The 16,133-nt window shown below is 39.0% G+C and overlaps 1 pseudogene; it reads right to left on the bottom strand.

Moving 5' to 3' along the window:
* Nucleotides 1-8,104: 8,104 nt before the first annotated feature.
* LOC102830102 lies at nt 8,105-8,642 on the bottom strand (annotated as a pseudogene).
* Nucleotides 8,643-16,133: the final 7,491 nt, after the last annotated feature.

The raw sequence follows: 16,133 nt of genomic DNA, 5'->3' as shown, positions 1-16,133 counted from the left end.
AAAAAAAAAAAAGCAGAGAAAAAGCAGTCTGCAGAAAAACTACAGAGCTTTGGATCTTGTTTAAGATTCCAGGCGCCAGTTGCCTGTGCCCATTGAGAAGAAATCTGCAGGTGAAAGCAAAATATGGTGATTTCTGATTGACCCAGCTGCTGTGGCTGGCAGGCAGAAATCCTCAGGCTGGAGGGCAGGGCCACAGCAAAGCAGAGGCAGCAACCCAGCACTAGAAGCCAAGGAGTGCAAAGGAAGAGGTGGGACTGATTTTTCATCTTTCACTTTTCATTTTTCACAAATCTCTCCTCTTCACCCTGATCACGCCTTCACTGCACAGCCCAGACACCTTCAGGAGGATGGGAGCATGCCCCCAAAAGGGTCCAGCATTGCACCCACAGTCTTCCAATGGCACAGAGAGGAAACCTACAGGCTGCTTCTTATGAAGTTTTAACCCTGGCAACCCACCCCATAGCTTACATTACAACACCAGTCCTCTGGATCTACCATAAGGATCAGGACGTCAGTTTCCTGCACTCACAAGTGAAAAAAATCATGATATAAAGGAAATTACTGTGAGTTAGGAATCTCTGGAGATGGGACTCCCTCTGTGGCCACCCCACCCTGGCAGAGTTCAGAGGGTGGGGCTACAACCAGACTGGCACAGGGAACCTGCACTAAAAGCAGTGCAGTGACATTTACAAAAGGAGGTGGGGGGGGAGATTCTACACATTTTCCCCTCCTATTCCCTGTCATTGCCCAGCCCAGATGCCTTCAGGTGGGTGGGTACACACCATGCCCCCCTGAAAAAGAAAAAAAGTAAAAAATGTCCAGTGCTGGCCCCACAGTTTTCAGACAGTACAGAGAAAAAAAGCTTGGTGGCTACTTATGACGTCAGCCTCCCGGTTGCAGCCCTAAAATTAGCTTGTGCACCACCCTTACTCAGGCTTCTATAGCAAGAAAAAAGAAGGCACATCAGGCCTGACAGACAAACCATAGAACAATCTGTAAAACCCCCACATAAAAGAATGCAACTTTCTCGAGAATTACACTGTACACACGCAGATATCTAACTGACCTTCAGAGACAAAAATAGAGGGCAATCTTTCTCCCATTAACTTCTCAATATCTATCTGTGCACCTCAAAGGTTGTAACTAGAGGAGGGGCCTGAGTGAGCAGACACCCCACCCCTGTCACTGCTGGAGGCTTCTATGGGGCACACACTGCTTGTATAGCAAGGGAACTGTACAGTCAGCCACAGTTTCATTTTTGTTTCAATGTGATGTTTTTTGGCTCTGCTTTTATATTGCTTCTGCTTTTGGTCCTTTTAATTACACATTTGTCCTGGAGGTGGGAGCTTTTTCTCCCTATGTTACCCAAGAAGAGACAGCAATTGTGGCCATATAGCCAAGCTACAAGCATACCCCATAATATTCCGCCATTGAGACAAGAGCCAATAACAGCTGCTAAGTATTACATGAGAAAAGGGAAGCGTGCCTATCTCCTGATCATATCTACCAGGAGACAACCAGTAAGCTTAATAACATAACAACAAACATCTATTTAAGCATTTTAAAAAACACATAACTACTGGGAATAACAAACAAAAGATCTCAAACACAACAAATGATTTCAAAACATGTCGAAACACAGAAAAGAGTAACTGAGACAAATGCACTGGAGACGGACAAAGGCTCCCTAGAAGAGGAAGAGCAGGTTTTGGATTTGTCTGAGAAAGAATTCAGAAGAATGATATGGAAACAAATTCTAATGCTCCAAAAAGAGGTGGAGGAAAACAAGGAAGAAGTCAGGAAAGTACTACAAGAGCAATCAAAGAAGATCGATAGAGCATTGGAAACCACTCAAAATCTGCAAAAAGACATCCAGATGATTAATAATAAGATATCAGAAATGGGCAATACACTGAAAGGAGAAAGGAACAGAATAGAAGAAATGGAAGCCAGAACTAGCGAGCTGGAAGAAAAATCTCTCAATACTGCTAAGATAGAAAAACAAGCTGTAAAAAGGATTAAAAAAAAAAAAATCTGAAGAGAGTCTAAACCTGATGATGGATAACATGAAGAGGAACAACTTAAAAATTATTGGCATTCCGCAACAGGAAGAATCAAAGAAGTCCAAAGAGAGATAGTTGAAGAGCTTCTGGAAGAAAACTTCCCTAACATCTTGAAAGCTGAGAAGATAAACATTCAAGGAGCCGAACGTACCCCAAGAAGGATAGACCCCAAAATAAATACACCAAGGCATATAATAATCAAGCTTTCCAAAATCAAAGACAAGTAGAGAATTCTAAAAGCAACCAGGGAGAAGAGAAGTGTCACTTACAAAGGCAAGCAAATCATATTAAACTCTGACTATTCAGCACAAAGCATGCAGGTAAGAAGGCAATGGGGAGACATATAAACAACCTTATAAGAAAAAAACTGTCAACCAAGAATCATCTATCCAGCAAAACTATCAATAAAATAAGAAGGTGCAATCAAAACAGTCCAGGATTAACAGACTCTAAGAGATTTTATCAAAACCAATCCAGCATTTCAAAACATCCTAAAGGGAATTTATTGGAATGAAAACCAACAATAACAGACAAAAACCAGAGATTGACAGGTGTGTCAACACTACTTGGAATTCAGTCGACAGATAGCAGAGTCCAGAACAGAATAAAACAACCACAATGAATTCAAAGGAGCTGGGTGGTCAACTGAAGATCAAAATAATATCAATGTCCAAAAAAAAGGATAAATGTTGGAACAGAGATCCAGGTGGTTAGGATGTCAGGTAGATTACAGGATACAATAGTTTCTCTTAAATGGAGAAAAGAGTTAATAGCCTATAAAGTAACCCCAAAGAAAGTTAATACTTCACAATTTACCATGAAAATGAACTTCCAAGCAGAATAAGCAAACATTAAAACCAAGAAAAAACCGGCAAGAAATAACACAAAAAACACAAACTCAGCACAAGAAGCCATGCAGAACAAGCAATGAACAGCACTACCAAAAAAATTAATATAATGGCAGGAATTAATTCATACCTATCCATAATTACATTGAATGTCAATGGATTGAATGCACCAGTGAAGAGACAGAGAGTGGCAGATTGGATAAGAAAACAAGACCCTTCAACATGCTGCTTGCAAGAGACACACCTTACACACAAAGACAAAAACAGACTAAAAGTTAAAGGATGGAAAAAAATATACCAAGCTAACTGCAACACTAAACAAGCAGGAGTGGCAATTCTAATGTCTGATAAAGTAAACTTTAACACAAAAACTAGCATAAGAGATAAAGAAGGACACTATCTCATGATCAAAGGGTCAATTGAGCAAGACAACATAACCATAATATCTACACTCCCAATGAAAAAGCACCAAGATATATGAAGCAAAACTTACTAGAATTGAAGAAAGAAATAGATAAATCTATAATTATAGTGGGAGATTTTAATAAGTCACTTTTGAAAAGGGACAGAACAACCAGAAAGAAACTCGACAGAGCTACAGAGGAACTAAGCAGCACAATCAGCCAACTAGACCTCATAGACATGTACAGAGCATTCAATCCAACAACAGCACAATATACTTTCTTCTCCAGTGCACATGGAACATTCTCCAGAATTGACCATATGTTAGGTCACAAAGCAAACCTCCATAAATTTATAAACATCAAAATGTTACAGAGCATCTTTTCAGACCATAATGCTATAAAACTAGAAATCAACAAGAAAACTAAGGTAATAAAGTCATATACATGGAAACTGAACAATACCCTGCTGAAAAGTGACAGGGTAAAAGAAGAAATTAAACGTGAATTCATAAAGTTCCTAGAAACAAACGAGAATGAAAACAACACATACCAAAATCTTTGGGATGGGGTGAAAGCAGTGCTGAAAGGACAATTTATTGCAATAAATGTGCACATCAAAAAAGAAGAAAGAACCAAAATTAACACATTAACACAGCATCTCCAACAATTAGAAACAGAACAACATAGGGAGCCTACAGTCACCAAAAGAAAACAAATAATAAAGATAAGCACAGAAATCAGTTAGATGGAAAACAAACTATAAAAAGAATGAATAGGACATGAAGCTGGTCCTTGGAAAGGATTAATAAAACAGACAAACTATTGGCAAACTTAACAAAAGAAAAGAGGGAGAAGACACAAATAACTGGCATTAGAAACAACACGGGCGATGTCACAAAGAAATCAAAAGGATAATAACAGAATACTATGAAGAGTTGTACTCTAACAAATTTAAAAACTTAGCAGAGATGGATGCATTTTTAGAAAAACACGACCTACCAAAACTTACACAGTGTGAAGTAGAACACTTGAACAGACTCATAACAAAAGAAGAAATTGATCAGGTCATCAAAAAACTTCCAACCAAAAGAAGTGCGGCCCAGATGGCTTCATTGGGGAGTTCTACCAAACATTCAGGGAAGAACTGTCACCAATTCTATGGAAATTATTCCAAAATACAGAAGACGACAGAAAACTTCCTAATACTTTTTATGAAGAATCATAACCCTTATACCAAAACCAGGGAAGGACATCACTAAGAAAGAAAACTACAGACCAATATCCGTCATGAACCTAGATGCAAAAATTCTCAACAAAATCCTAGCCAACAGAATCCAGCAACATATTAAAAAAAGAATACATCATGACCAAGTGGGTTTCATAAAAGGGATGCAAGGATGGTTCAACATTAGAAAAACAATCCATGTAAACCACCATATAAATAAGAAAAAGGAAAGAACCACATGATCATATTAATTGATGCAAAAAAGGCATTTGACAAAATCCAACATCCATTCCTGATAAAAATACTCAACAAAGTAGGAATTAAAGGGAAATTCCTCAACATAACCAAGAGCATAAATACAAAACCAACAGCCTACACAACTATCAATGGAGAGAAACTGAAAGCTTTTCCTCTGTGAAAGGGAACCAGACAAGGATACCCTTTGTCACCACTCCTTTTCAATATTGTTTTGGAAGTATTAGCCAAAGCTATACAGCAAGGTAGGGAAATTAAAGGCATCAAAATCGGCAAAGAGGTAGTAAAATTCTCTCTATTTGCAAACGATATGATCCTATACATAGAAAACCCCAAAGACTCAGTAAAAAAGCTACTAGACTTCATTGGAAGATTCAGCAAAGTGGTAGGGTATAAGATCAACATATAAAAATCAGTTGAATTCCTCTATAGTAACAACGACAGTGATGAAAAAGATATTAGCAAAGAAATACCATTTATAATAGCCACCCAAAGGTTAAATATTTAGGAATAAATGTAACCAGAGAAACAAAGGACCTGTGCAAAGAATTACAAAACACTACTACAAGAAACCAAAAGAGACTTACAAAAGTGGAAGAACATACCATGTTCCTGGATAGGAAGACTCAACATCATGAAAATGTCAATACTACCCAAAGCTATTTACACATATAATGCAATCTCAATCCAGATTCCAGCGACATTCTTTAAAGAGATGGAAAAGACAATTATAAACTTTATATGGAAAGGAAGAAGACCCAGGATATGCAAAGCACTGCTCAGGAAGAACAAGGTTAGAAGCCTCTCGCTCCCTGATTTCAAAAACTACTACATGGCTACAGTGGTCAAAACATCTTGGCACTAGTACAGTGAAAGATACATTGATCAATGGAACAGAATCGAGAATCCAGAAATTAACAGATTCACATACAGCCAACTGATTTTCGACTAAGTGCCTAGATATGTTACACGGGGAAGAGATAGTCTCTTTAACAGATGGTGCTGGCAGAACTGGAAAGCGATATTCAAAAGATTGAAACAAGACATTTACCTCATGCCCTATACAAAAACCAACTCAGCATGAATTAAAGACCTAAATGTGAATCCCCAAATTATGAAAGTCATCAATGAAAAAATAGGGACAAATTTGAGGGTTCCAATATAGGGAATACACAGATTTTCAAACATTTTGAAAATTACAAAAATAAAAGTAGGCAAAATAGAAGAATGGGACATATTAAAAATTAAAAACTTATGTGCATCAAAAGACTTCACCAAAAGAGTAAAAAGGGAACCCACAGAATGGGAAAAAAACCTTTTGCATGCAATGACACATCAAACAAGTCACTCAATCCTAAAGTATATAGGAAACTATAACACCTCTACAAGAAAAAGACAAATAACCCAATTAAAAAAAGGGCACAGGACATGAACAGACAGTTCACCAAGGAGGAGACGCAGGCAGTCAAGAAACATTTGAAGAAATATTCACGATCACTAGTCATTTGTTGCTGTTAGGTGCCATCGAGTCAGTACCGACTCATAGTCACCTTATGCACACTAGAATGAAACACTGCCCAATCCTGGGACAACCTCACTACTGTTACCATACTTGAGTGCATCCACTACTGTTGCCACACTTGAGTGCATCGATGCTGCCACTTGGCCAATCCATCTCGTTGGGGGTCTTCTTCTTTTTCTCTGACCCTACACCTTACCAAACATGACATCTTCTCCAGCAACTGGTCCCTCCTGACAATATGTCCAAAGTATGAGAGATGAAGTTTGGCCATCTTGGTCTCCAAGGAGCATTCTGGCTGCATTTCTTCCAAAATGGATCTATTGGTTAGTTTGGCAACCCATGGCACCTTCAATATTCTCTTCCAACACCATAACTCAAAAGCATCAATTCTCCGGTCTTCCTTATTCACTCTCCAGCTTTCCCATGCATACGTGATTATTGAAAATACCATGGCTGGGGTCAGGCAGAATTTAATCCTCAAGCTGATACCTTTGCTCTTCAACACATTAAAAAGGTCTTGTGCAGCTGATTTGCCTAATGCAATACGTTGTCTGATTTCTTGACTGCTGCTTCTGTAAGTGTTGATAGTTGATTCAAGAATAATGAAGTCCTTGACAACTTCAATCTTTTCTCCATTGATAAGAAAGTTGTTTTTTGGTCCAGTGGTGAGGGGTTTTGTTTTCTTGACATTGAGATGTAATCCATACCAAAGGCTGTCACTTTGATCTTCATCAGTAAATCTTTTAAGTCCTCTTAATTTCCAGCAAGCAAGGTTGTATTATCTGCATATCGCAGGTTGTTAATAAGTCTTCCTCCGATCCTGATGCCACGTTTTTCTTCATATAACCCAATTTGTCAAATTATTTGCTCAGCATACAGGTTGAATAAGTATGGTGAAAGAATAAAACCTTGTTGCACACCTTTCTTCATTTGAAACCATTCAGTGTTCGAACAACTGCCTCTTGGTCTAGGTACAGATTCCTCATGAGCACAATTAAGTGTTCTGGAATTCTCAAACTTCGCAATGTTGTCCATAGCTTGTCATGATCCACACAATCGAAAAGCTTTGCCTAGTCAATAAAGCACAGGTAAACATCTTTCTGATAGTCTCTGCTTTCAGCCAAGATCCATCAGACATCAGCAATGATATCCCTAATTCCACGGCCTCTTCTGAATCTGGCTTGATCCTCTGGAAGTTCTCTGTCAATGTATGCTTGCAGCCGGTTCTGTATTACCCTTAAATCTTTACTCGCATGGGATATCAAAGACATTGTCCGATGATTTCCACATTCCGTTGGGTCACCTCTCTTTGTAACGGGCACAAATACAGATCTTTTCCAATCAGTCGGCCAGATAGTTGTCTTCCAAATTTCTTGGCAGAGATGAGTGAGTGCCTCCTGTGCCACCTCACTGTCTTGAAATATTTCCAGTTTTATTCCATCAGTTCCTGGTGCCTTGTTCTTTGCCAATTCCTTCAATGCACTTTGGACTTCCTCCTTCAGTTTCATTGGCTTTTGATCATATGCTACCTTTTGAAATGGTTGGACATGAGACATTTCCTTTTGGTACAGTGACTCTGTATTCCTTCCATCTTCTCTCTCTCTTTTTTTTAAACCAAAAATATATTTATTTAATATATTCATCACCAAGGCTCTAAAGGAGAGTTAATTAAAAACAAACAAAAATGATGGCACAGTTTAAGATAAGAGTCCTGTACATAAATCAAGGAACGGACAGACCATCTAAGGAAAAAATAGACAATACAGGGAGGGTCTGGACAGATGGAGTCAGGGCTCTTGGCTGGTGACCTGCTTTGAGTAGGTTTCCTGCAGGTATTTCTTAAAGGCTGTGGGGTTTTTCCAGAGTTCTGCAGCATGTGTGTTCAAAGGGCTATCAATATTGGGTTCTCCTATCAGGCTCTGGATTGAGAGGAGGATGGTCCTGACGTTGTAGAGAGCAGACCACTTGTTCTTCAGGATGTCTAGACAGATGTTGCCCTGAATGTCCACGATGGGGTGGTAGCAGGGTATAAGGAACTTCACTGTGGGCGTGTTGTAAGGGTAGCCACTGGGGAACTCGAGGGAGAGGTTGTACCTCAAGTCTTTGTATACTGTGCCAGCTGATCCATGGATGGTCCCCACCCACTTGAAAAGGTTGTCTGATTCAGGGAAGGCAGAAATGCCTTGTAGCCAGACATCATGAGGGTCATCAGTTCCTGCTGTAACCTCTTGCCCACGGAGTCCCGGGCAGCGTCCCCGCTGGGCTCAGCCCCTTTCCGGGAACAACGACACTGGCTGAGGCTGGGTCGTGGTTCTGGGAGGCCATTCGGTCAGCCCTCTTAGAGAACCAGGAACTCGGAAGACATGACTGCAACTGCAGGCCAGTCACCTTCTATCTTCTCTTGATGTTTCCTGAATCATTCAACAATTTACTCAGAGAATCTTTCAATAACGAAATTCAAGAGAGATGCATATCAAAACAACAATGAGATATTGTTGCACATCAGCAATAACCACAAAGATCAAAAAAGGAGAGGACAATAAATGCTGGTGAGGATGCACAGAGACTGGGACGCTCCTGCATTGTTGGTGGGATTGCAAAATGATCCAACCACTCTGGAAAACAATATGGCACTTCCTCAGAAGGTTAGAAATAGAAATACCTTATGATCAGCAATTCCTTTACTTGGTATTTACCCACAAGAAATATGAGCCATAACACGAGTAGCTATATGTACACCAATGTTCATAGGAGCACTATTTAAAATAGCAAAAAGGTGGAAACAGCCTAAGTGCCCATCAACTGAAGAATGGATAAATAAACTGTGGTATATACACACAATGGAATACCATGCTACCTTGAAGAACAACAAGGAAGCTGCAAGCCACCACATAACATGGATGAACCTTGAGGGCATTATGCTGAGTGGAATAGTTAGTCACAAAAGGAGAAATACTGCATAGGACCATTACTGTAAAGGAGTGAAAAAAAGAACCCACACTAAAAAGGGGGGTGGTATGTATATATTTGCTGATCACCAGAATGTATGGGATTGGGATGAGAGGAGGGGAGGGAGGGAGGGAAGATAAAGCACAGGGTAGGGAATAGACAAAGGATAACTTGGGAAGGATGGGCAGGGAGTTGCGGGGAGGGCAATACACAAGAAGAGGGAGGGGAATGGAAGAAGAAGGCTGATGGGAGAACAGTTAGGCAGGTTCACATGGATAAGTGGGACAGAGATAAATGAGGATGTATGCACAAACTTGGATCAACAGGGCTCTGGGATACAGGAATTGAGGCATGGTTTGAATGGGTAAAAGAGGGGAATAATGTTAAGATGCTTGGCTGTATTTTTAATCTTAGTTTCCTTCATCTACCATTGTAAAATAGACACTTGAGGTGGGGAGAAAGGAACAGCCAGAATCATCACTACACAAAGCTTGTAAATCCGCCTTCAGCCTATAACTGATTGGAATACCTTAAAGGGGGCTAGAAGTTGCCCAGTGAAAGAGGCTTCCTGTGGAGCCTTTACATTGCACAAGACCATAGGTGGAATCCAGAATCCAATCTAGAAATGACTGAGGTAGGAAATTTCCACTGGAAAGGATGAGTAGACCAGCCTGGAGAGGCTAGAAGAATAGAGGATACTCAGTGAAAGAAAGACCGGCAGTAAAAATCTGAAACAATAATAGCAGTCTGATTGATTACTACAAGAACAAGTAAGCTGTTCACCCAGGAGCCATCAAGGCAAGTGGCCGGGACCCCTCAGAGCAAATTCCCTTTGAAGACTTAGACTCAAGGGGAAAACATGAGCAGGCATGTGGTCTGGCTGGTGACCACATTGGTCACCGATCAGGGGAAGAGGGGGAAAAAACAGCACTGAAGTTGTGAGCTAAGCCCAACCACATTCAACAGACCCCCGTGAACCCAGGTGGAGACCTGAATGGCCAGCAATATGGCAAGACCTGGGGACTTCTGGGTCCAGGATCAGTGACATAGCCACAGAGGACTAGAGTGGAGAGTGAAGCATACAGCTGATGTGAAGTGAGGGGAGATGCACAAGAACACCCATACTTACAGAGAGTATCCACCTGACCTGGCATTGATGGGATGATCAGAACTTGACTAGAAGAAGAAAGAAGAGGTGAGGGACAGGGGAAGATGAACCTGCTACAATGTGATGAACTTTACCTATACTTATGGATGTAGCAGCTCAAAAAAAGGGAACAAATCTTTACAACGAGGATCACTCCCACCCCCTAGGTACGCAGGGTTGACAGGGATGGGCAACTTAGACATTGGTTACCCAAAATCGTGGTCTGGGGGCTATAAAGGCAAGAAGTGATTGGCTTTCAAGTTTTCAAAGGGAGCACGGTTCCAGACGGAGTGAGGGAAAGTAGAAACACCACTGAATGATTTCCCATCGGTTGGGACTGGGCTGGCTAAAGGAAATGGGGATAAGACTCTTGTGGTACAATAGTGAATAATTGCCATCAGGAGTATCTGTGAGGGTAGTAAATATAGAGGTAGATGTTTTTTGACAAAAGGAGGAGAATGATTGATATTTCAGCCTAGGAGCAGAGGTCCCTGGGACCATCAAGTGAGAAGAACCGAGAGCAGGACCCTACCCGAGAGGCAGTGACACCAGGGATGGAGACAGAGTTGATTAAGTGGACAGATGGAGCAGCTGGGGATATTTTCGTTATTTAATGATGCATGTAGGGGATTTTAAGCATTGCAATGAAATGAAATATGATAGGATGATTGTAAAACTTATGTTCTCCCATGTAAACCTCACAATAAAAACTTAAAAACAAACAAACAAACAACAGAAAAAAAATTGGTTTGTTCTTTTGGCAGTACATGGTGCTTTTAATATTCTCTTACAACACCATAACATAAATACATCAATTCTGTGATCTTTCTTATTCACTGTCCAACTTTCACATGGATATGAAGTAGTTGAAAATACCAAGACTTGGATCAGGCACACCTTTGTTCTCAAATGGACATCTTTATTCTCGAAGACTTTAAAAAGGTCCTGTGCAGCATATTTGCTTAATGCAATACATCATTTGATTGCTTGCTGCTTCCATGATTGTTGATGGTTGATCCCAGCAAAATGAAGTCTTTGACAGCATCAATCTTTTCTCCATTTATATTGATGTTCTTTATTTTTTTTTCTTTACATTAAGGTGCAACCCATACTGATGGCTGTGGTCTCTGACTTCATCAGTAAGTATTTTAAGTCCTCTTCACTTTCAGCAAGCAAGGTTGTATTATCTGCATATCACAGGTTGCTAATGAGTCTTTTAAAAATACTTATGCCACATTTTTCTTCATATAATCCAGTTACTCAGATTATTTGCTCAGCATACAGATTGAATAAGTGTGATGAAATAATACAACCCTGGTACATACCTTTCTAATTTTAAAAAATTTGGTGTTCCCTTGGGCTATTCAAACAACTGCCTCTTGGTCTATGTACCTCATAAGCACAATTTAGTATCCCGAAATACTCCATAGCTTGTCATGATCCACACAATTGAAAGTCTTTGCATAGTCAATAAAGCATAGGTAAACATCTTTCTGGCATTCTTTGCTTTCAGCCAAGATCCATATGACATCAGCAGTGATAACCCTCTTTATGTGTCCTCTTCTGAATCTATCTTGAACCTCTGGAAGTTCTCTGTCATTATATAGTTGCAGGTGTTTTTGTATAATCTTTATAAATTTTACTTATATATAATATTAATGATATTGTCTGATAATTCCTATATTCTGTTGGGTCACCTCTCTTTGGAACGGGCACTAATATGGATCTCGTCCAGTCAGTTAGCCGTGTAGCTGTCTTCTAAATTTCTTGGCATAGATGAGTGCATACCTCCAGTGTTGCATCATTTTGTTGAAATACTTCAATTTATAGTCCATCAGTTCATGGTTCTTTGTTCTTTTCCAATGCCTTCAATGTACCTTGGACTTCTTCCTTCAGTATTATTGATTCTTGATCATAATCTACTTCTTGAAATGGTTGAACATTGACCATCTCTTTTTGATACAGTAACTCTCTGTATTCTTTTCATTTTCTTTTGAAGCTTTCTGTATCATTCAGTATTTTGCCCTAAGAATCACTCAATATTGCAATCTGAAGCTTGAAGTGTTTCTTTAGTTCCCTCACATTGAGAAATGCTGAGTGGGTTCTTCCCAGATCGTCTGAATTTGTTCTTATGATTTTATTCTGTTCTCTACTCTTCCATTTGTCAATTGACTTCCGGATGATGCTGCCATGTACATCAATATCTAGTTGTTGTCTGTTCTTGTTGTTTCTCAGTCCATAGAACTCCTGTTAGGATGTTTTTCATCGCAGGGTTGGCTTTGGCAAAATCCCTTAACTCCTGTTTATCCTGGAATGTTTTGATTACACCTTCTTATTTGATTGACAGCTTTGCTGGGTACAAGATTCTTGGTTGGCAGTTTCTTTCAGGGTTTTATATGTCTCCTCATTGCCTTCTTGCCTGCATGGTTTCTATTGAGAAATCTGAGCTTCATCTGATTTGCTTGCCTTTGTATGTTACACTTCTCTTTTCCCTAGCTGACTTCAGGATTCGATCCTTATCTTAGAGTTTGGAGAGCTTGATTTATTATATATCTTGGTGTTTTTCTTTTAGAGTCTATCTTTCCTGGGGTTCATTGAGCTTTTCGGATGCTTATCTTTTCGCTTTTCAGGATGTCAGGGAAATTTTCTTCCAGAAGTTCTTCAACTATCTCTTCTGTGGACTTGTGTGATTCTTCCTGTTCTGGAATGCCAATAAGTCTTAAGTTATTACTCTTCATGTTATACAACCTGTAGATTTTTAATTATTTCCAATATTGCATCTATCTTATTTGATTGTTCCTGTAGCACTTTCCTGACTTCTTCCTTGTTTGTCTCAACTCCATCGTTAACTGGTTTGATATATTTTATAATCATTTTCCTGAATTCCTTCTCAGACATTTCCAAAGCCTTCCCTCCTTCCAGTATGGAGTGTAGGTCTACCTCCAGCTCATCTTCCTCAGTCACTTAATCTTGTTTCTGGACATGTGCTGATATGGTCATCTGTTTCTGGGTTTGGGGTATATTCAGTGGTTAGCTGTGGCCTTAAAGCTTAGATGGGTGTGTGTTTTGGTATTTTTTATGTTTTCTGATTGCCTCCTGGTAGATGTGATTGGGAGGGCTTTCCTTTCCACTCTTCTTCCTGAAAAATTTCAAGATGTCGCTGTTGGTCATTATGATGTAACTCAGGATTTAATTTTCCACCTGTTTCCTTTTTGTGTGCCTAGCCCACTCCATAATCCCCATTCAGGCCTTTTTCTTGGTGATAAATAGTTCAGGGCTGGCTGTGGCCAGTTTGCACTGCTGTTTGGTTTTAAGTGGAAACTGTCACTAAATTTCGAGTAGATCTGTGCACATACATAGTAGAACTCTCCAGGGGTGGGATGGGGTGTCCACTTGCTCAGGCCCTCCCTCTAGTCACCAGAATGGAGATGCACAGACAGTTGAGAAGCCAATAAACAGATATGAAAAAAATAATGTCCACATCTTTATCTCTACAATTCTGTCAGGCCTCTGTGGCTGCTCTGCTCCTTCCCTGGTTTGGTTTAACTCAAGATGGTGGCTCTGGGAGCAGCTGAGTGCCTTGGATTAGAAAGCATTGGATTTCTTTCTTCTGCTACAAATTCCACTGGCTGTAAGCCTTCCAACTTTGTAAATATTAGTTTACAAGTGGTTCAGAGTTGTAGGACCATTCCCTGAGCCTGCTTTGTCTGGTATTCTGTTTTGTTGCTAATGGAGCTCCTCACTGCACATCCACCTGATCCGCCATCTTATTTGTTCTCTCCCCTGGCCTTGTTTTGACTGATGATATGAAGCTTTTCCATCGTCTCTTTCCACAGATGTAGTCAGTTTGATTTCTGTATATTCTATCTGTTGAGGTCCATGTGTATAATCATCTTATAAGCTGTCTGAAGAAGGTATTTGAAATGAACAAATCATTGCAGAATTCTATCATGCAATCTCCAGAGTCATTTCTCTTACCAAGGCCATATTTTCCAACTACTGATCCTTCTTTTTAGTTCCCAAACTTTGCATCCCAATCACCAGTAATGATCAATACATTTTGATTGAATGTTTGATAAATTTCAGATTAAAAAGCTGGTAGAATTCTATATGAAGAGTCAAAGTATATAAAATGAAAATATCCAAAGTTTCATTTCTAACTTGCATCAACTATGTTGTATAATTCCCTCCAGCAATAGTAGAAATATTATTTAACTTTGCTGTTTTAATCAAATTACAGAGCAATATATTAATGGGTGTCGTGGGGTTTTTTAAATTTATTGTGTTTGGGATATATAAGACATTGAAATTACTGATTTTGTTACAATTTGTAATTTCTTGCTGAATTATGTCAATGTAAAGACTAGTTCTTATTCTTCATAGTCCATTATAAAGATATTTTTGGTATATGCTATGCTTCATAACGGTACATGGAACAGAAACATGTTTGTATCTGTGGTAAATAATTAGATCTATGGAAAAACACAAAAATCTAAGTCATGGAATATTTCCTACATTTTTGTCTGAGTTTAGGTAAAACATAAACACTTCACATGCTCTTATGGAGTAATTGCCAGTGCTTGTGAAAAGAAGGCTGCCTTTACCAACTGTGTGTCTTTTATACTTACTATTCTGTATCATTTCTACTCTGTCCATCAGGTGAAATTTTCCATTGATTAGCTTACATGTTTGGTTCCAGGGCTTTCTGCAGTCTTGTAAAACAGTTGTATTTTCTATTTGCAATGAAGTAAAACCAAACAAACAAATAAAAATCAGCCAGAAAAGCAAATACAAATTACATTCCTAGCACTTAAAATAAGGATTTCAGAATCTGGAAAGTGTTGAACAGTCTTCCAATGGCTGCAGATTTTCACAACATTGCCTATCAGAGAAGAAACCTCGCCTTGGTTTCATCCAGCTCCATTCTCTTTATGCTCATGATGATTGAGTGTGCTGAAGTTGCTTTGTGTTTTCTTTAGAAGAGTGATGATGGTGATTAATTCAGTTGATGCATCATTGTCCGTCCCCACCACTTTAGGAGTTTCCACAAAATGTCTTAAAATAACTAGACAGCATTTATACATGTGAAAATTCTGTGTGCTTTTGTATATTATCATTCTATCTAGATCTGATGCTGGCTTTGTCAGTCACACTATCTAAAAACACTGTAAAGAAAAGACCAAAATATGCATAAAGATGAAATATGTAGATGTTTAATTCACATGTATACATATAAACACACAAGTATGCATAGATTTAAAATGAATTCAGTATATTTTTCAAGCTAGCAAAGTGAGTATTTTATCCTCATTAAGTATTTTGTGAACCTATAGTGGTCTATAACAGAATGCATAACATAACTCAGTCTCAATAATAATAATAATAATAATAATAATATAACATTCTTGAGTTTATTCTGTGCCATGTCCTTTGACATGTTTTTTTTACTCAATTCTTTGTGTATTTAAAAAATATATATATATTTAGAGGGTTGGGCTACTTTTCCAAGATCATAGATATTTTGGCAGAGCTGGGGATAGGGAGGGAAGGGCAGAAATCCAGCTCTCCATTTCTTCAGTTTGGGTGCATTTTTCCTATATGATGCTCCTAAAGAGAGAAAGAAACAATAGCAAAAACAAAACAAAACTAGAATTTTAGTTGTTAACTATGCTCAGTTCACTAAAATACATTTTAGGCTCTTCAAAAATTTTCAGATTAAG

Source organism: Chrysochloris asiatica, unplaced genomic scaffold, assembly GCF_000296735.1.
Source record: "Chrysochloris asiatica unplaced genomic scaffold, ChrAsi1.0 scaffold00084, whole genome shotgun sequence".
NCBI lineage: Eukaryota > Metazoa > Chordata > Mammalia > Afrosoricida > Chrysochloridae > Chrysochloris > Chrysochloris asiatica.
The sequence above is the reverse complement of the archived record's forward strand: the minus strand, read 5'-3'. Positions and strand labels throughout refer to the sequence as shown.